Here is a 22,370-nt window from a genome sequence, read left to right on the forward strand (position 1 = left end):
GGGGGGCTATAATTTTACCAAGGTTTTGATGGATGGAGGGAGCAGTATCAACATCCTGTACTATGAGACTTTCCGTCGCATGGGATTGACAGATAAAAGTCTTAAACCATCAAACACTATTTTTCATGGTGTAGTACCAGGTAAATCGGCATACCCTGTGGGAAAGATCGCTTTGGAAGTCGTGTTTGGAGATGAGCTTGATTCTAGGTCTAAGACGTTGACCTTTGAGGTGGTGAAAATCCAGAGTCCATATTACGCGCTATTTGGACGCCGGCTTACGCGAAGTTCATGGCGAGACCCTGTTATGTTTATCTACAGCTCAAAATGCCAGGTTATAAGGGGACGATCACAGTATATGGGAGTCGAAAGATTGCCTTGGATTTTGAGGAAGGTGAAGCGGCCTATGCTGAATCGGTTTGTGCAACAGAGGAGCTGAAATTCTATAAAGACAATGTTGATCCGGCAGACATGACCCCTCTGAAGAAACCTACGACGGAGCATGACCCGGCCCTGACGTTCAAACCGGCTAATGAGACTAAACTCGTTGACTTCGTCCTTGGTGATTCATCCAAGTAGTTTAGTATCAGTACAAATCTGGATCCGAAATACGAAAGCACGCTCATCGAGTTCATCCGTGAGAATCGGGACATCTTTGCATGGAAACCTTCTGACATGCCAGGTGTACCGAGGGAACTCGCTGAGCACACTCTAAATATTGGTCCTAAGTTTAAACCGGTCAAGAAGTACCTTTGCCGCTTTAACGAAGAAAGACGCAAGGCCATCGGCGAAGAGGTAGCCCGGCTGCTGGCAGCTGGGTTTATCGTGGAAGTGTTTCATCCCGAATGGTTGGCTAATCCGGTGCTTGTTCTTAAGAAAAATGGCACTTGGCGTATGTGTGTGGACTACACTGATTTGAATAAAGCTTGCCCGATAGATCCTTTCGCTCTCCAGCGTATTGATCAGATCATTGACGCAACGGCGGGTTGTGAGCGCCTGAGTTTTCTGGATGCTTATTCAGGTTATCATCAGATTAAGATGGCAGTTAAGGACTAGGAGAAGACAGCCTTCATCACTCCCTTTGGAGCCTTCTGCTATGTTTCTATGCCTTTTGGGCTCAAGAGTGCCCAAGCAACCTACCAGCGTTGTGTGCAAAATTGTCTTCACAAACAGATCGGGCGTAATGTTCATGCCTATGTGGATGATATTGTGGTAAAATCCAAGAAGCAGGAAACCCTGATAAATGATCTCAAGGAGACGTTCGACAATCTTCGGGTTTATAAGATGATGCTCAACCCGGACAAATGCATTTTTGGTGTTCCGGCAGGCAAACTCTTGGGTTTTCTTGTGTCTAACAGGGGTATTGAGGCAAATCTGGAAAAGATCAAAGCAATCACATCCTTGGCTAAACCGGCGTGTATCAATGATGTTCAGCGTCTGGCGGGCCGGATTGCAGCCCTCCGCCGATTTATCAGCCGTTTGGGAGAGAAGGCGATTCCCCTATATCAGATGTTGAAGAAAACAGATAAATTCGTCTGGAGTGATGCCGCCAATGCGGCATTCGAGGAGTTGAAGCGGCAGCTAGCTGAACCGCTAGTCCTCGCTGCCCCAGTTGATAATGAACCTCTATTGTTGTACGTGGCTGCCAATGCCCGAGCGGTCAGTGTGGCAATTGTGGTTGAGCGTAAGGAGGCCGGAAAAGAATATCCGGTTCAACGACCAGTTTATTATATCAGTGAAGTACTGATCGAATCAAAGCAAAGATATCCGCATTGGCAGAAGCTAGTGTATGGAGTTTTTATGGCAAGTAGGAAACTCAAGCAATATTTTCAAGGTCATCCTATCACAGTGGTCAGTTCTGCTCCCTTGGGCGATATAATCCAGAATAGAGAGGCAACTGGCCGGGTTGCAAAGTGGGCGATCGAGCTTGGTCCCCACGGTTTGAAATATACGCCCCGAACAGCCATCAAATCTCAGGCGCTTGTGGACTTCATCAATGATTGGACTGAGTTACAGGCACCAGAAGACAAACCGGATAATACATACTGGACCATTCACTTTGATGGATCCAGACAGCTGGAAGGCTCGGGGGCTGGAGTTGTCCTCACTTCCCCTCGAGGAGATAAGATTTTTTATGTTCTCCGCTTAATGTTTCCTTGTACTAACAATGCAGCGGAGTACGAGGCCTTGCTCCATGGTCTTCGTGTAGCTAAGGAAATGAACTTAAGCCGGGTCCGATGCTTTGGAGATTCCGATCTGGTGGCTCAGCAAGTTTCTGGTACTTGGGATTCTAAGGACCCACTCATGGCGGCTTATAGGCGCGAGGTGGATATTGTGGTAGGTCACTTTAAAGGTTATCAGGTGGAGCACATCAACCGGCGCAAGAATGAAGCAGCAGATGCTCTAAGCCGGCTGGGATCTCAGCGTAAGCCGGTACCACCTAATACCTTTCTAGATATCTTGCATAACCCATCTGTAAAGTTGCCTACAGAGGAGGATTTAGCTCTTCCAGATCCGGAGGCCCAGTTGGTAGCCGTTTTGCATGCCACTCCAGATTGGACGGTTCCATATTTGGCGTATCTGAACCGGGGCGAATTACTAGAAGACGAACTTTTCGCCAGGCAGATAGTCCAGCGGTCCAAGTCTATGGTTCTTCACAATGGTGAGTTGCACCGTTCTAGCGTTTCAGGCGTATTCCAACATTGTGTTTCTCCTGAAGAAGGACAAGAGATTCTACGGGAAATCCATGAAGGGGATTGCGGTCACCATGCCAGCTCAAAGTCCTTGGTTGCTAAGGCTTTCCGACACGGGTTTTACTGGTTGACAACTCATTCTGATGCGGAAGACTTGGTAAAGCGGTGTGACGCTTGTCAGAAATTTTCACGTCAAGCTCATGTTCCTGCTCAAGAGTTACGTATGATCCCCATCACTTGGCCGTTTGCTACTTGGGGGCTTGATATGGTTGGACCCTTTAAGCGTTCTAAGGACAAGAAGACCCACCTGTTGGTGGCGGTTGACAAGTTCACCAAATGGGTTGAAGCGGAGCCCGTCAGTAAATGTGATGCAGCCACGGCGGTTCAATTTCTCAAAAAGATTATTTTCCGTTTCGGCTTTCCACATAGCATCATCACAGATAATGGTACGAACCTTTCTAAAGGTGAGATGGAGGAGTTCTGCCAACGAGAGCACATCCGGCTTGATGTAGCGTCCGTGGCTCACCCCCAGTCTAATGGTCAAGATGAGAGGGCGAATCAAGAAATCCTGAAGGGTATCAAGCCTCGGCTCATGGTCCCTTTGAAGCGGACGCCGGGTTGTTGGGTGGAAGAATTACCATCTGTGTTATGGAGCATAAATACCACCCCAAACCGATCTACGGGATATACACCCTTTTTCTTGGTCTATGGGGCTGAGGCTGTCCTCCCAAGTGATATTCGTCACGACTCGCCCCGGGTCGCGAATTATGTTGAAGCGGACAACGAGCAAGCACGCCAAGAGGCGCTGGACCTGTTAGATGAGAAGTGAGACATGGCTTTGGCTCGGTCGGCGATTTATCAACAAGACCTGTGGTGTTATCACAGCCGCCGGGTTAAGACAAGAACCTTTCAAGAAGGCGATTTGGTACTTCGGCTCATTCAAGACCAGAGTGATATGCACAAGCTATCCCCACCTTGGGAAGGGCCTTTTGTGGTCAGAAAAAATCTGCACAACGGATCATACTACCTCATTGACGTTCGAGAAGACTCACGTAGCTCTAAGGAGGAGACCCGGCGGCCATGGAACATAGCTCTCCTACGGCCTTATTACACTTAAAGCCATAGGCTTTTCATATGTACATATTTCAACAATGTATATATTATGATTAATATAATAAACCGGCATCCTTGCTATCAAGCAGGGCCTCCGCCGTTTTTTCTTCAAATATCTATTAACTTGGGGGCTTCCTGTTCAAACATAGGTGTATTCACCAAAGAGAACATAGCGTTACTACCCTCTTGATGCGGCTATCACACCACAACAAAACTTGGGGGCTTCCTGTTCAAACATAGGTGTATTCATCAAAGAGAACATAGCGTTACTACCTTCTTGATGCGGCTATCACGGCACAACAAAGCTTGGGAGCTTCACACCCAAGGGGCCAAAGAGAGTCTTGTTGCTACGCACAACTCAAACATAGGCACCCATTGAGCACAGCTCACAAATTTACTTGGGGGCTCTTTGCGTCAAATACCAAAGAGTTTGAAAGGACCCTTGTAGCTGGGTATCGACCCACGGCTTGGAAGCCTGGTGTATTCACCTAAAACCCCGGGTTAACCTGCCTTCATCAAGTAAGCCACTCCTATCCAGGTAATCCTGGCATGACCCTTCGAACGTTTGATAGTTACTCTCATTGAGACCCTGAACTTGTCAAAGTTAAAACGATGATTGGTTAGTTGGAGGGCCATGTTAAAAGGCTTTGCCAAAATGGTTTAACTCAGTGGCCTGGCAGCCCATGAAAATCCTCGATTTGGGCCTGGCAGCCCTCGAAAAGCCTCGACTACAGTTTTTTGTTTGCTTTTTTGCCAAGTTTTGTTTTTCGTGAGGTCTACGTTAAACCGGAGTTTTTTAACCCGGCATGGCTTACGGATCTTCTGTTCAAGTATACAATTAAAGGTAATCCGGCATCCTTCAAAACTGGTCTGGCTTTGACGCTTTGTCTCTAGCAATCAGCCGGTGTTCATCACAACCCGGTTCTATGTCATATATATACCAACATGGTACGGTGGAGGTTGGGTTTTCACCCTTCTTCAAATCACAATTGGTAAACCAACAACAATGTTTTATATCACAGGTATGATTTATTATTGCCGCAACCATAGTTGCTTACCAAGTTGGATATTTTGACCCGTCCGGTGGTAAACCGCCTGGACAGATTTTCCTTATCCAGACACAGGGATTGCATAATATTGTAAAAATACATAAGCCAGTACTGAAATTCTCATGACAAATCAATGCAAAGTGTATCCCAGTGCACGATGGCAACGGATCAAAGTATTTTTTACTAGCCTATTACAAGGCGCTTGAAGGCCCAAAATATGGTGTTTCTAGCAGAATAAGGTTTATCGAGCATCACTATGATGGCCGGATTAAGTTTCATTACCATGTTGATGCGATGTTGATGGGTCATCTGGCGTCGGATCAGCTTCCTCCTCCCCACCTAGCGGTTGGAAGTTTGTAGTGGTCCAGTCAATCTGGGTTAAGGCCTGAAAGATAGCTTCTTCACTGATATGTTCTGACGGATCAATGTTAGGGGCATAAGTGTGCTTATGGTTTCCTGGAATAAGATTTCGCGCCTCCGGAATGACAGGGTTAATCCATTTGTTGTTGGCATCATAATAAGACCGGTGAACCGTCAAGTTAGCATCTTCTGCCAGCTGACTCGCCAGAGGACGCATTTCCCTTGTCACTCTTTTAAGGGCTGCATCAATCTGCCCCGTTTTCTTGTGTGCTTGGAAAGCCTTTGGCAAGGTCAACCAAATCCAAGTCAGCTATCCACGCTTTGGCTCGGGTAAGTGCCAACAAAGCGCCGGCCCTGGAAGCAGATCGCTTCACCTCTTCTAGTTGTGCTGGTACCATGGATAGCCTCGCCAGAGTGTCCTTGATCAGTGTTGGGGTCAGATTGTCATAGGATGCTGCGCAGATAACCCGTTGAGCACCGGTGTATAGTTGTTCAAGAAGAGTATATGCTGCTTTCAGCTTCATCCATCATCTGAGCCCAGATGAGTAATGCGGCTACCTGCAACGGTTTAAGAATTTCATATTTCAACCGGCACCTTGCAAGATGGATATTTCAGATACCTTGCCAGAAGTACTTACCAAATACTGCGGAGGTCATGGCGTTCACTTGACGTTTCAACCCAGAAAGTTCTTCTGCCACCGGTTTAAGAGCAGATTCGGCATCTTCAGCCCGTTTCAGCAATGTGCCCTTCTCAGTGTCCCAATTGGCACGTTCCGTCTTGAATTCTTCCGTCAGTCGTCCCATGGAAGTTAAAGCGGCTCGAAGTTCATCTTTGGCTTTGGAAGATTCTTCTTGATGAGATTTGATACTCTCTTGAAGATCAGCAATCTGCGTCCGTTGATGGTTTATGTCAGCCTGCCAAAATCAAGAGGAGCATTTCAATATTTTATAAAAAGTCCCAAGCATACAACTGGTTCTACACTTGGCACTTGGGGGCTAATGCGGATTGCTTCTTTCTTACTACTTATTCAAAGTCCCAAGGATTAATACAAGTTTCAATCCTGGCACTTGGGGGCTAATGCGGATTGCTTCTTTCTTACTACTTATTCAAAGTCCCAAGGATTCATACAAGTTTCAATCCTGGCACTTGGGGGCTAATGCGGATTGCTTCTTTCTTACTACTTATTCCAAGTCCCAAGGATTCATACAAGTTTCAATCCTGGCACTTGGGTGCTAATGTGTCTCTGTTCAAACTACTTAACAGTCAATAATGTGCAGTTTGGAAATTCAAAGTCCCGGTTTGTTTTTACAAGCTAAACCGACCCTTGGGGGCTACAGGATACAAGGCAGTGAAAATACAAAGATAAGGAGGAAAATGTTTACCTCATAACTTTCCTTCATCAGATTTACAAAGTCAGCCTCATTGTCTCGGCTTGTATAAAGCCGGTTCAAGAATCCGGAATGAAGATCCTGGGCAGAAAGATTAGCATATTTTGACATATCAGGTTCCATCTTCTTCTTGCCCATTGAAATAAACTCATCCTTGGCGGTATGTTTTGCCAAAATAACTGGATCGCCCGGAGTGGTATAAGCAGTGCCAGTAATAATAACGTCATCGTCCTTGGCTGGGCTTGGCGGATTAGCACTTGACTTCAGTGGATCAGCAACCAGGCTTGCAGGTATAGCATGTGGACTGGAGGTATTCTCATGTATGGCCGAATCAGCTTCCGGCGGATCAGCATTGATGGTTGGCTCTGGCGGAACAAGATCATCCATGAGATTATCAAGATTTTGATCAAAATTTTCAGGAGCTTTCTACGGTTCAACTTCACCGGTAGGGGCACTGGTCTTGGCCTTCTTACTCAAACGAGCTTGAGCACTAATATTAAAACAAGGATTAGCATGATCAACTGAGTTATGAAAGAGAAGTGAAGAATATACACTTACCCAGGGACGGTTTTCAGTGGAGGCAGTTGAGTGGTTGATGAACTGAGAGGGCATTGGAAGAAACCTTTCAAAAGATAAACGTTTTTCAGGAGAACAAGCAACCTATGGACGACGTTTCCGGTTTGGGTATGAGGTAAACCGGAAGAAGTGACCTGTTGACCACTGTGCTAGGTTGTGCGACGCCCTTTGGTTTGCTGTGTCTTCAAAGAAAGTTTCTGAGCAACAGGGTGAGAGCATTTCACTTACCGAACTGCACGGCGAAATTGTTGAACCGGCACAAGTTCTGAGTCAGAAGAAAGACAAATTACCTCGACATCATCTGCATGGCTGGCCTCCGCGTCATCCTGGGAATAATCATTATTAGTAAAATATATGGATAGAAGTTAAGGGAGTCAAACTTTACCTCTTCAGCCGAGTCATCGACATCTTCTGGCGGTTCCGAAGACTCAGCAGTTTTCTTTTTGGCAGCTTTCTTGATGACCTTGGTCTTACCACGAGGAGCCTTAGCTACTTTGTCTTGATTCTTCTTTTTCCAAAAGGAGCTACTGGCCTATGGGATTACACAAAAGGATTATTATAGCAGTGTCAAAGCGGAGAAGGATCAGGAAAAGTACAAGGTTAAAATGTTTACCACTGGCGGTTTGTTGGAGGCGTAAAAAGGACGCAGACCAATTTGAGTACATACGGCGAGCGGTTCGTCAAGTATTTTCTTTACACTTTCACTGACTTCATCGTCTGTCAGTTCTATTGAATTAAACCGTTGAGGATCATTGGTGTTGCCGGTGTATTCAAACATCAATCCGGGCCGGCGGCTTAAAGGGAGAATGCTCCATGAAATCCAGCAACGGACAAGATCAACACCAATTAAACCGTTGGCAAGGAGAGCCCGGAGTTTGGCGAGTTGAGATGCATAAGCTTGTCGGTCTTTGGCAAGCAATCTTTGAGGTAAAGGGTGATTATTGCTGAGCCGATGCGGACGGTAGCCCGGTAAAGGATTCTCTTCAGCAGGGGCAGTATTCTGACAGTAGAACCAGGTGTGGTTCCAGTCTTTTGGATGGCTGTAAAGTTTGGCATGAGGAAAGTCAACCTCTTTCCTCTTTTGAATCGACACACTGCCAAGTTCAGTATTAGGTCCATCAGAAAATTCCGTCCGGCGGTTTAAGTGAAAGAGATCTAGAAAAAGATCGACAGTTGGTTCTTCTTGCAGATAAACCTCACAGAATACTTGGAAATTGCATATATTGGACACATAATTTGGTCCAATATCTTGAGGATGAAGTTGGAGCCTGGCAAGAACATCCCGGAAATTTTTTGATCCAGGAGGACTGAAACCTCGAGCTAAATGTTGCAAGAATACAATCACTTCTCCATCTTGAGGTTCAGGGGGGCACTCAGGGCCAGGAACTCGCCAACGGAGGACATTTTTTGAAGCTAAAGCGCCGGTGGTGACATATTCATTGATTTGCATTTCTGTGATCCGAGACGGAACCCAGTTGCAAGCAGCAAATTGCTTCGTCATCTTACAAAGTCTGTAAAAGGAAAATGGATGGTTTACGATTGGCGGTTCGTATGTGTTTGTCAAATGTTAAACCGGCAATTCAAGGTATACGTATGAAGTGAACCTGGCATGGCTGTTCAAAGTCTAGATGGCGGTTTAAGAGAGGGCTAATGACATACGACGGATTATCAACACTAAAGGATAAACCACCTTTTGTAGGCAGAACCCCAAGCTGAAAATTTGTTAAGTGTGGAACAAACAGGTTTCACAAGTTGCAATTATTATTTTGGATCAAATGGTCGCTCTGGAAGGAAAAATTTCTAAACCTAAAACAGTGCAGAGAAGTTTATACACTCGAAGAGGGATTCCAAACAATGGAAATGAGATCTATTTTTATGCAAGATAAGCACAAACAAATGTCGCGGCAGTTCTACGTTGTGTTTACGATCTAAACAGGGCATTGGAGGTGAAAACTAGCAAGGGTTTGCATCGGGCGGCGATGACCGCCGACGAACTCAACAAAAGTTCCAATGCAGATCTGAGAAGGGGAAGGAGAAGAACTCATGGATGTGGACGAGCTGCGGAGATTCGCCATGGATTTCTGGTCAGAGTCAGGTCGATGCAGCAGCCTGAGTCGGTGCGGACTGGAAGATCAACGACGGCGGCGGCGGCAATACTTGAGGTCTTCGGGTCACGAGGAGGAAGACGATGCGGTTTGGAAAGGGGGAAAATGGAAGGCACCCCGGTCTAATTTATAAGGAAGTGGAATAAAACAGCAAGCGTGAAAATCGAGGGATCGGAAGCGGCAAAAGAGGATGCAGTTGTCGCCTCGATCTTCGGGAATTAATTAAAGAGAAGGGAATCTTTATAAAAAATTTTATAGAGGGACGACGTCACAATGATTTACTACAGTAACAGAAGATGACGTCATGGCGATTCACCAAAGTTCACAGGGAGAAGACGGTATGGCGGCTTACGAGAATTGTCAAAAATTCAAGGATTGAAGATTGACATGAACAGGTTCAAACCAATCTGGGGCCTAATGTTGAGGATATAACTACTGAGGGTAAACCGCCCAGGAGGGGCCGGTTCACCTTCAGCTATACCGAAGCTCAAGGAAACCCAGAAGATGGCGCTTTACGGATAAAGCTTAGAGGCCTAGAGCCCGCAGGCGATTTAGGGCCCATGATAGTAAACCGCCATGATTGTATAAACTTGCATTGTAAGATAAGAAAGAAGAGACCGAGGCGGACACTTGTATGAGCCAACCTCGGGACTCTGTAGACCGGCCGGGGTCCTCCTGAGTATATAAAGGGGTGACCCGGCGGCGGTGCAGGGAGAGAGAACAACAACTCGAAGCCAGACAAAGCGGATTCGCTCCCTGGCCTTCGAAACCCCAACAATTCCAATCACAAGTAGACGTAGGCTTTTACCTTCATCGAAGGGGCCGAACTAGTATAAAACTCTTGTGTCCCCTTGTCCGGTTTAACCCATTCAAGCTAACCCGTAGCAATGGCTCCATAATTAAGTCCTTTCATGAGGACATCTGTCGTGACAATTCCACGACAGTAGCTCACTAGTGCAGAACCGGGCAATAGCACCGGTTCGTAAGGCCCTTTAGTGCCGGTTTGGTAACCGGCGCTAAAATGTAGGCACTAAAGGCCCCCCCCCAATTAGTACCGGTTCAGCACGAACCGGTGCTAAAGGGCAACCACGTGGCATGAGCCAACTTCGGGGGCAGGGAGCCCTTTAGTACCGGTTGGTGTCACCAACCGGTATTAAAAGGTTGGGCGGTTTTGGGTTTATGATTTCTTTTTCATTTAATTTTGTGTTTTCCATTTAATTATTTTTCGTTTGCTGGTATTTTATGATACTACATATTGTACACGTTATGCATATATAAATAGAATTTCTAGTAGAACCGATCATAATATATATATATATCATTTTCCTATATATATATATCATCGAATGTCTCACAACCACCATTAATTAATTCACACATATATACACACATGTATATATATATACAATTTCTCCTAATTGGTGCCTTCGGAGCCAGTGGCATTAGCCTAGCTAATTGGTGCCTTCGGAGCACGATAACAATTGGAAGTGGTTCATGGGGGCGGTAGCGGGTAATAGTATTCTCCTTTGGGATCTATGACTTGGTCGAGCAAAAATCCCGCTATTTCCTCTTGAATTGCTTCTATGCGGTCCCGTGCTAGGAGCTTGTCCCGCACCTCTTTGAACTGTTAAGAAGGAGATCAATATGCATGTGTATTAGTTGTGTGACTAGATATCGATAATGGTGTAAAAATTGTGAATAGTGTTCTAACAATCGATATCGTACCCACTCCTGTCTTTGAGCTTTGCTCCTTTCGAACGCCATCATGCAAATGTTCTCGCAAACGTAGTATGCACATAGATCATTCCCCGGCGCCTGCTTCAGGGCCTTTACGAGAATGGAATTTTTATCAGATAATAATTAATCAAGCATGATAATTAAAGAGATGGCAGCTAGCTAGTACTACTTAATTACTTACCTTGGGTCGATACCATTTCAGACTTTGTTTCCATGGGCCTGGAGTGACCCTGATGAACTTTGCCCAAGCCCTGCCCGTCGACAAAGAAAATGAATAAATGGGTTATTAAATAGTTGTTATCAGGAAATGACGAACTAATTAAATAGGCTGAGATATAGTTAATAATGATTGAAATTACCTGTTGACTATCCCCTTCACGATGATGTAGTCACTTGCTTTCTTAAGTAGCGAGTCTAGTACTTCAACTGTTCCTTCATCAACTTTAATGATTAACAAGATCCAGTGAAATTTGCATGCACACAGGTTTGCATGTCTTAATTAAGCGGGCATATATATGTAAGCAAAAACATGTAGCTATAGATAGTAGGGAAAAACAGAATTTGTAGTACAAGACAGTGTGACTCACTGGAAGTTGTAAGGAAGTAGTATATCTTTATTGTATTTGAGTTCCTTGAAGAACTGTAGCATGCTTTCCTCTACACATTTTTCGTGATATGGATATATTTTCCATGTGTATTCATTAATGGTATTTGGGTCAACAAACCCAATGCCATAGCGTCCACCTTTTTTCATTTCATAAATCTTCATCCTGCATAATACCACAGAAAAGAATATAGTGAGGATAATTACAGGTAATGATTGATCAAAATGATCAGCTAGCTTGAGACTTAAATTACAGAAAGAAATCATTTACAGACAATAGCAACTGACGATAGATTTGTCGACTGCGTCTTTATTGTATAGCTGAAAAAGTTATGAATACTCAACGGTCACAGCTTTCTTATGGTAGTAATGCTCCTCGTTGACATTCACCATGAGGGACTCTCGATTGGAAATCTTGGTAATGTCCATGTACCATTGATGCAATGCATACATTCTCGTTGGGAGCTTATTGACCTCCTCTGGCTCGACCAAAGGTTGGCCCCGGGCATATTTCCGTTTTATTTCCTCCTCTCTAGTCGAAGACATGGGCTCGATATCGAGGAGTTGTCCAACAGTGATCCCGATCGATTCAGCCTGCGCAATATGCTCCTCGGTTATTACCACATCGCCCAGCCCGGGAACGTTAACGGTTTGCCCACAATAATATTGGGCGCGCCTACTCTCATGTGTTGTTGGCACAACAAGCGGGGGGATTGATTGCGCCGCCTGTTCTCCCAGCTGGGGAACGGTTTTACCGCATTTTTTGCTAGCTGATTTGCTCGAGCTTGAGCTCGCCTCTTTCTGTAGACATGCTCGATTTAACTTCCTGAGGTGGCGCTCATAGTCTGTGTCAACAGGCTTGGGAGCTGGTGGTCTCGCCATATGAATGAAGTGGTCAATCTTTTCCACAGGCACTTTCTCCCTTGGCGGCGGTGGCGGTTTCTGTGCAAAATGGGCTTCCACTTCGGCCTTCGATATGGCTACGTTTTCCTCCTCGGACTTGTCGTAAGGCCTCTGCGGAAGAGGCGCGAGGCTTGGACCATATTGAAATCGCTTGCCTCTGCTTGTACCTGCAGTACTACCTCGACTTGTACCGTTACGCACCATAGCTGAGGCGGCTCTCTTCCGTGATTGCTGAGGCGGCGAAGACGGCTGACGTGGCTGAGTTGGAGGAGGAGGAGTGGCCTAAAGCTATGCCAGACTTGGAGGAGGAGTGGCCTGAAGCTGTGCCGGACTTGGAGGAGGAGTGGCCTGACGCTTTGCCGGACTTGGAGGAGGAGTGGCCTGAAGCTGTGCCGGACTTGGAGGAGAAGTGGCCTAACGCGTTGGTGGACTTGGAGGAGCGGGAGTCTGCTGACTCGGTGGCGGACTGCGACGAGGAGTCGGATGACGCGGTGTCGGTGGCCTTCGAAAGATGATGCAATCCTTTCTCCATAGGATAATACGATGGTTGGCCTCTCCTAGTGTGTGCTCATCGTCACCTCCAGGAATGTCAAGCTCTAGCCCCGAATATTGGTCCACCACCTCATCAACCAAGACACGAGCATAGCCCGCTGGAATCGGGTTGCAATGGAAGGTTGCCTCGGGGGGATTTGTAAAAGCAAGGGCGTCCGCCACCTTCATGGATATGTTCTTCATTTTGAAGTGTAGCTCGTAGTTAGTGTTCTCCATGATGTCATCCACTGGTTAGCTATCCAGCAATGCGTCGCCCGGGGCGGAACCCACGCTGCTTCTCGGCATGGATGGGATGGTGCTATCCATTGGTGGATCATCCGCTAGCTGCTGAGACCCCCTTTGTTGGCTAAGTGAGTCGATCTGCTCCTGCTGCCGCTGGAATTTGATTGCCAAGTCCGTGTGCGCTGATTCTAGGCCTTGAAGGCATTCATAGTCTAGCTTCCTCTGCTCCACCTCCATCTTCCTCTTCTTCTCCTCCGCAATCTTCTTTCTCGCACGGGTTCTGTAGTCGGGGTTCCAGTCCGAAAACCCCTCATACCACGGAATAGCGCCCATGCCTAGTGTTCTTCCCAGGTGTTCAGGATTTCCCAGGGCACGCGTAAGTTCGTCGTTCTCTCTGTTGGGCTCGAACAACCCGGATCGAGCCTCTTCTATTGCAACAAGTAGCTTATCTTCGGTTCCGTCCAGACATGCCTTCTTGGAAACTTTGCCTGTCTTCGGGTCCAACTCCCCCCATGCGCATAGAACCAAGTCCTGCACCTGGGGGGCCAGCTCAATGTTTCTGGAGTGACACCTGCATCCAGCATCTCTTTGTCAGACTTATCCCACTTAGGCATTCCTACCGCATAGCCACCTGGCCCCAGCTTATGGAACTTATCTTTTTTGCGGCATTGGCCTTGTTTATTCTCGACCGTTCCTTAGATAATTCCGAATCCTTGAATTTCACGAAATCGTCCCAATGAGCACTTTGGTTCTCTAGTGTTCCCTCAACAACTCTCTGTAAAACGGTTATTATATCTGTCGGTCCGATATAACAACTTTGCTAGAGTTACTCTATGTCACCAGTATCGATATACTGCATAGCTCAAGCATGACAGAAATCATCTGCTAGAGCAAGTCTAATAAGGCCTAGTCAGCAGGCTATAAGACTTGTCATGTCATTAAAATCCTACTTAGAGGAGTGAGAGAAGAGGAGAGAGAGTGAAGCGGGCTCTTATTCTACAGATCGGCTATAGCACATAGATCAAGATAAAATAGTATGCATGCAACTCTCTCCAATCATATACATCGCTCATGCAGATATTAAATGCTTAGAGCCAACCTAAGACTAGTCATAGTGGGAGTAACTTAGCGAGTAACATAGTGTACCCCAATTTTTTTTGCTTATATGGCAAGTAGTTAATGAGAAGTAGTAACATAATATGTTATTGTAACATAACGCTTCCCAATAAAAGATTAGTCTACAAGCTAATAAATGAAACCATCTATGACAGTACTACTATGTTACTTTGCACTATGAAAATATTAATTTAGACTAGTGTCATATGCATGACTAGTATAAGTTATTCCCCACTATGACCAGCCTAATAGCCAATCTAAGAGCCAATCTATGACAATACTACTACTCCCTCCTTTCCGGTTTATAGGACTTATCTCAAAATTTTAGTTTTTTCATTTTATAAGGCTCAATTTGGTTGTTCCCCATCACCTGTTCAGACTTCAAGGTGCATTAAATCACTGAATGCAAGTATTAAGAGAAATCTGACCAATGCATGCACTTTATGCATGCATGCATTGCAATTAATGTATTCGTAAACATAATTTTTTGAGGAAAACAAGAGCATTAATTGGGTGCTTTTGCAAACTACAAAAAATATTCCACCACTCATCATCTACCTTGGTTGGTGAGATTTTTGAATTGAGCCTTATAAACTGGAAAGGAGGGAGTATGTTACTTTGCACTATGAAAATATTAATTTAGACTAGTGTCAGATGCATGACTAGTATAAGTTATTTCCCACTATGACCAGCCTAATAGCCAACCTAAGAGCCAACCTATTATATGAATATATTTTTATGAGGGCTTTAAGTTAGGTAGCATCTCCTTATAGCCAACAGCCGGCTACATTATTAATCATGCTCTTATATAATTTAGATGGGCCACGGACGGGAGACTAGTTGCGAGTACTGATCGCTCCATTCAGCATACAGTCATTCCTGTAGTACCGCCCTACTCTAGTACTCCCACTTGTATGCCTGGTTTGCTTTCATTGATTCACAATTTTAAGAGCACGTACAATGCAGGCGTTTAAGGGGCCGTTCGGTTTTCCTCCGCTCCGCGCCTCCGCTCCAGGAGCGGACGAGTTGTGGTTGATAATCTGGGAACGGGCGAAACGATGCTGTCTAGATCCATGGATATTGACGAGCGGGTGGATTGTCGAACGGGCCCTATGTCTGGGCTCCAGGGATTAAATCCCAGTTGTTTTCGTAGCTTTTTAGTGGACCATGGTTTATTTTCTGGCGCCCAGGAGTCAGGACGCTTAAAAAACCTGCACAAAATATTGCCTCTGGGAACATAAGCGCTCATGCGTTGGAGATCCTCTATTAAGCCACGTTCATACTCAAACACGGATTTTCTTTTTGAAAGACCCAGCACCCCTATTAAGCCACGTTCATACTCAAACACGGATTTTCTTTTTGAAAGACCCAGCATTGCTGGCATTTCATTGGCTTAGCAGAGAGAGGTTACAGAAGAGAGATCAAAAAATCAAGGTCTGAATAAGGTAGAGATTAAGTCATTCCTGTAGTACCGCCCTACTCTAGTACTCCCACTTGTATGCCTGGTTTGCTTTCATTGATTCACAATTTTAAGAGCACGTACAATGCAGGCGTTTAAGGGGCCGTTCGGTTTTCCTCCGCTCCACGCCTCCGCTCCAGGAGCGGACGAGTTGTGGTTGATAATCTGGGAACGGGCGAAACGATGCTGTCTAGATCCATGGATATTGACGAGCGGGTGGATTGTCGAACGGGCCCTATGTCTGGGCTCCAGGGATTAAATCCCAGTTGTTTTCGTAGCTTTCTAGTGGACCATGGTTTATTTTCTGGGGCCCAGGAGTCAGGACGCTTAAAAAACCTGCACAAAATATTGCCTCTGGGAACATAAGCGCTCATGCGTTGGAGATCCTCTATTAAGCCACGTTCATACTCAAACACGGATTTTCTTTTTGAAAGACCCTGCATTGCTGCCATTTCTTTGGCTTAGCAGAGAGAGGTTACAAAAGAGAGATCAAAAAATCAAGGTCTGGGTAAGCTAGAGAATGAGCACACAGGCTTCACTCCACTACCTCAGCAAAAATATTACTCCCTTCGTCTGAAAATACTTGTCATTAAAATAGGTAAAAAGAGATGTATCTAAAACTAAAATAAATCTAGATATATTCCTTTTTATTCTTTTTAATAATAAGTATTTTCGGACGGAGGTAGTACATGGTTTCACTCACATAATGTCCCTGAAAGGGATCTCTATGCCGCGGGCGCCGGCGAGCCTCCATTGTTCCATGTCCGTCCTGCAGGCCGCGAGAACGTCGATGGTCCTTTCCTTTGCAAATCCGCATCGAAGTTGGGCGCAAATTAAATCGATCACTTAATTAAATCTTTGACCCTGTGTTTTGCTGTGTCAATGCTGCGGTGCAAGCACCATTAATTCAGACAGATGGAATTGTATGGCAGTTAGATAGGACCAATTAATTAATGGGAAGGTGGGAACACGTGGTGACCAGCTTCGGTCTGGCATCTTGAAACCTAAAAACCAATTAAGTGCAACATACCCATTCTGGCCTGTTTGGATACTTTAACACAGTTAGAGTTAGAGTTATTTTTTAACCCACTCTAACCCAAATAAGCACATCTCCCGCACAAATGGATGTGTCCATTTTTTGATTGATCGAGATGCGTAGACAAGCATTCATCACTCGCTAGCAGAGCACAATAACAAATAAAAAAGTATCTCGTGTTCATTCAATATAAGCCATTTTACCTTTTACAGTCTACAATCCATTTCGTTGCCTACTATATACATATACCCTCAGTGGAAATAAGAACCACATGTCCAAATAAATAATAATCTGAATCGAAGCAAAAGAAAAGAAAGATAAATTAAAAGAATAAATGTATCATAAATATTGGGATTTGTGTTGCCCCTAAAGCTTTCGGCACCGATAGGTCTGTCCACTTAATCCATGATACTGCCCGTAGTCTTCTTGATGAGGTCCCAAGCACTTCTCACATGCCTCTCCTTCTGCAGCGACGACCCAACGGCGAACCGTAACACGAACTTGTCACCGACCACCGTGTGTGCAAGATAAGCCTTGCCAGTTTTGTTCAGATTTTCCATTAGCACGCGGTTGGCCTCGTCAGCATCCTTCTCCGTCATGGCTCCACTTGCCTTGATCCGAAAGCAAACAAGAGCAAAGTTCCTCGGTACGACCACTTCAAACCTGTCATCGGCACGGACGAAATCTTCAAACATCTTGGCCATGGCAACATCACTACGGATGTGCTCTTGGAGCTTTGCGGTACCATAGGTACGCATGACCATCCAAAGCTTGAGCCCGCGGAAGCGCCGGCCAACGCCGACCTGCATGTCTTTAAGATCGGTGACCTCGCCGGACTCGGTAGCATCATTCTTGAGATACTCCGGGTTGGTCTCCAATGAGTCACTCAGTCGGTGAGCATCACGGACATAGAGACATGTGCAATCAAGGCATGTGAGAAGCCATTTGTGTGGGCTCATGCTAATGGAGTCCACGCGCTCGACGCCGTCGAGATGGTGGCGAAACTCAGGGCAGATACATGCACTGCCAGCGTAGGCAGCATCGACGTGGACCCATGCACTGAACATGGCGGCAACATCGGCGACGTCGCCCACCGGGTCAACGGCATTGGAAGACGTGGTGCCCACGGTAGCGCAGACATATGTTGGCACAAGACCAGCGTCGGCATCAGCTTGCATGACCTCGAGAAGCTTTGTCGGGTCGAGCCCATAATTGGTTTCTGGCCCGGTAGGGATGGAGCGGATGTTGGCGGGGTCAAATCCCGCGAGGCGACAAGCCTTGAAGAACGTGGAGTGGGTTTGGTCGGCAGCATACACAGCCAAGCGTGGAACGCCAGACACGCCGACAGAGCCGCTTCGACGCAGCGCTGCATCACGGGCGGCGACTAGCGTGACGAGCATGGCCTCGCTTGTTGTGCCAAGGATAACCCCACCGCCGGTGCCACGACCAGTGCTGGTGCGGTTCATGAAGGTTGTGGGCAGACGCAGGAGCTGCGCAAGCCAGTCGAGAGCGAGAACCTCCATCTCAGTGGCGGCAGGTGAGGCCTGCCACGTGAATCCGACGGTGTTCATGGCTGAGGCAATGAGGTCGCCGGCGATCGCAGCTGCGCTGTTGGTGGAGGGGAAGAAGGCGAAGAAGTTGGGGCTAGCCCAGTGCGTCATGCCGGGGACAACGGAGGTCCTGAGCTCCTTCATGGTGACGTCGAATGGCGCAGAGTAAGTTGGCGGGGACGCGCTGAGCTCTTCTTGCAGGTACCCCGGCTTCACGTTAGGGAGTACGGGCATGGACTCGATGTTGGTGTAGTAGTCGGAGATGAAGTCGACGGCCTTGTGGAGGTATGCACGGACATCTTCGGGGTTGAGCGGCTCGAACGCCGCCTTGTCGTCGGGGATGGCGGAGAAGGACATGGGGTTGGTGCCCAAGCTGCCCATTCCTTTTAGGTAGGTAATTTAAACCTTGATTATGAGCAAAGAAGGTTGGGAGGCGGAGAGAAGGATTGGCTTAATGAAGTTGAGCTAGGTAGCTTTGCTGCCGGAGAGCAAGAAGAAGAGGCGGAGGAGCTAGTAATTAGCTGGCTTGCTTTGCTGCTTGGTGAATGGAGTTAGTAGTTGGTGCGGGGTATATATAGGTGGATCCGGGAAGCGGCGTGGCGGGGTGGGCGTTGGATGGGTCCTGGTCGCGCGGGCCTACGTATGCTGCTAGGAAGGTTGGTGGTTGGTAGAGATCCGAGCACAAGCGCGCGCGACATGAATCTGATGGTCAACTCGTCTGTTCGGTCCGGATACGTCCGAATAGACCCGTTATGATGCCGTTCGTTAATTGGTCACCGTCTGGCTGCTAAAGTTTTTTTTTTCTTTCTACGCATATACTCCGGACTACTAGGGGGCATGGATGGTTTTCGTCACCACAAAAAATCGTTTCTTGTTCGTATTATTAACTGCATATAATACAATATCATGCGGTCAAGATAGACCTTTTCTCTCCTAAAAGAAATTATCTATGGCTAGGGCAAATTCTCCGCTTCAGACTTCACCGGCGAGCCCGCGGGTTCGCCTCTCCTCTACCCGGCGCTCCATCGGTGGTGGGGAGGGGGATATGGGTGTCTTCGTTTCGGCTAGTAGTTTAGGTTAAGGGCTTTTTAGTACTTGCAAACGTGGCACTCCGATAGATGACGACGTTTCTTCTGCATGTTTGTCTTCCAAGATCTAATCCTCGCCAAGTTTGTCCATCTAGATGTATGACGGAGCTCTGGCCTGGATTCATGATGTCTTCATGGAACGGCGAGATTTGGTGTTAGTTGGTTCATATCTATTTGTGGGTTCATCGACGACGATTGTGGCTCTATGGCGCTGGTCCTTAGGGACAAGTGCATGAGGACTTTTTCTGGCTGTTATCGACAAGGTCAAGCCGGTTTCGGTAGGGGAGTGGCGACAGAGACTAGTCGATGGACCATTCTGGCGGCGGTAGTGGTCATTTGGTGGTCTAGAGACCTCGACGTATTTTTATTGTGTTTGAGGTGTTTTGTACTTCTGATGAACTTTTATAATAAATCTAAATCTTTCGCAAAAATACAATCAAAGCACCAAGTGTATATTCATACAACATATATGTTAGACCTACCACAATGAAGAGTAACATAAACTAGTATCATGTGCTTGACAATTTTCATGCCATATGGGATAGCGGTTCTTCGCTGGTGAAAAAATAAACAAGTCTAACATTTGGAGGTAACATTCGGCGTTCGACTCTCTTTTTTTTTGCGCAGGTCAAAATGCTTAAGTTTTCCCCCTGAAAATTTGCATGTACCATTTGGGTGTGACATTGAACGCGTCTATTTTTTTTAATTTGTTTGACATTTGTAAAATCCATTTTTGGCATGCAGGAGCATGTGCTCCATAGAGCCAAAATGGATTCCGCATGTGCAATACATAGTACACCCTCCGTTCCTAAATATTTGCTTTTTTAGAGATTTCAAATGGACTACCATATACGATGTATATAGACATATTTTAGAGTGTAGCTTCACTGATTTTGCTTCGTATGTAGTCACTTGTTGAAATCTCTACAAAGACAAATATTTAGGAACGGAGGGAGTATCATACAATAGTATCATGTTATCACTACATTTGTTGATTTATAGAGTCTCAATTTAAAGTGCACTCCATTTATTTATTTTTATTTTAAAAATCTTTTGACGTGCCATGGTACTGTGCCATATACTAGAACCTTCTGTAAAATAATTAATTGATGTGCCACATCATATTTTTGTTTACGTGGTAATGCATCATATTCTGAAGCTCCTGCTGTGAGAGGTCTTACACGAACAATGCAACTTGTGGCAATGTTAGTAACTGTCATGGGTCCCGACCAGAAGAGATTTAGCGAGCGGTTTCCATCTCACTTGTTTTGTTTCAAGGGGTTGTCTCATTTAGATGGCTTCTTTTAGGACTTCTGGATCGATCCCTAGCTGAGGGCTCGCTTGCGGACAGGGCGAAGGTGGCTGTGACATAGGATGACGAGACAATGGTTGAGAAGGTGGTGGGGGAGTGGATGGTTGTTGGGTAAGGAGGTGGTTTCCATCTTTGCCTCTTGATAATACTAAATTTTGTAGTGAATGCAAAATGTTTTAATTGTGAAGTACTAGCCCCCTGCTAAGATATTAGAAATGCAAAACCACATTATGAACTATAAGTTATGCAATCATAAACATTTATCTCAAGTTTGAAAAGGAGGTAAAACTCTTAGAAATTGACGTATATAGATTAGGTGAATGGTTAATGTTGCACATCTTTTATGTTGGATTGAACCATACATATGAATAATTGTTAGATTCATCTACAGATGATACCTTTAGAAGCATGACACAAGCTCAAGCTCAAAATGTTTGGGTGGCATGATGGAATATTATGTCAAATGACATATTGAGAGGGTTCCAACTACAATGCTAAACTCTACCCAGGAGGTTCAAAGTTAAAATGCCAAACCTGGTATGCATATGTCTATGTTTTCTATTAATAATGCATCATCTAGCACTTATGATATTTCTAATTTCGTGAACTTGTTGAGCGAAATAAAGAACATGTTGTTGGAAATATGCCCTAGAGGCAATAATAAAATTGTTATTATTATATTTCTTTGTTCATGATAATTGTCTATTGTTCATGCTATAATTGTGTTATCCGGAAATCGTAATACATGTGTGAATACATAGACCACAACACGTCCCTAGTGAGCCTCTAGTTGACTAGCTCGTTAATCAAAAGATAGTCATGGTTTCCTGACTATGGACATTGGATGTCATTGATAACGGGATCACATCATTAGGAGAATGATGTGATGGACAAGACCCAATCCTAAGCATAGCTCAAAGATCGTGCAGTTCGTTTGCTGTAGCTTTTCCGAATGTCAAGTATCATTTCCTTAGACCATGAGATTGTGCAACTCCCGGATACCGTAGGAGTGCCTTGGGTGTGCCAAACGTCACAACGTAACTGGGTGACTATAAAGGTACATTACAGGTATCTCCGAAAGTATCTGTTGGGTTGGCACGAATCGAGACTGGGATTTGTCACTCCGTATGACGGAGAGGTATCTCTGGGCCCACTCGGTAATGCATCATCATAATGAGCTCAATGTGACCAAGTGGTTGATCACGGGATCATGCATTACGGCACGAGTAAAGTGACTTGCCGGTAACGAGATTGAACGAGGTATTGGGATACCGACGATCGAGTCTCGGGCAAGTAACGTATCAATTGACAAAGGGAATTGTATACGGATTGATTGAATCCTCGACATCGTGGTTCATCCGATGAGATCATCGTGGAGCATGTGGGAGCCAACATGGGTATCCAGATCCCGCTGTTGGTTATTGACCGGAGAGGCGTCTCGGTCATGTCTGCATGTCTCCCGAACCCGTAGGGTCTACACACTTAAGGTTCGGTGACGCTAGGGTTGTA

The 22,370-nt window shown here is 45.7% G+C and overlaps 1 pseudogene; it reads right to left on the reverse strand.

Moving 5' to 3' along the window:
• Positions 1 to 17,207: 17,207 nt before the first annotated feature.
• LOC125534332 (tryptophan decarboxylase 1 pseudogene) lies at positions 17,208 to 18,990 on the reverse strand (annotated as a pseudogene).
• Positions 18,991 to 22,370: the final 3,380 nt, after the last annotated feature.

Source organism: Triticum urartu, chromosome 2A, assembly GCF_056163025.1.
Source record: "Triticum urartu cultivar PI428250 chromosome 2A, HENAU_Tu73, whole genome shotgun sequence".
In the NCBI taxonomy this organism is placed as follows: domain Eukaryota; kingdom Viridiplantae; phylum Streptophyta; class Magnoliopsida; order Poales; family Poaceae; genus Triticum; species Triticum urartu.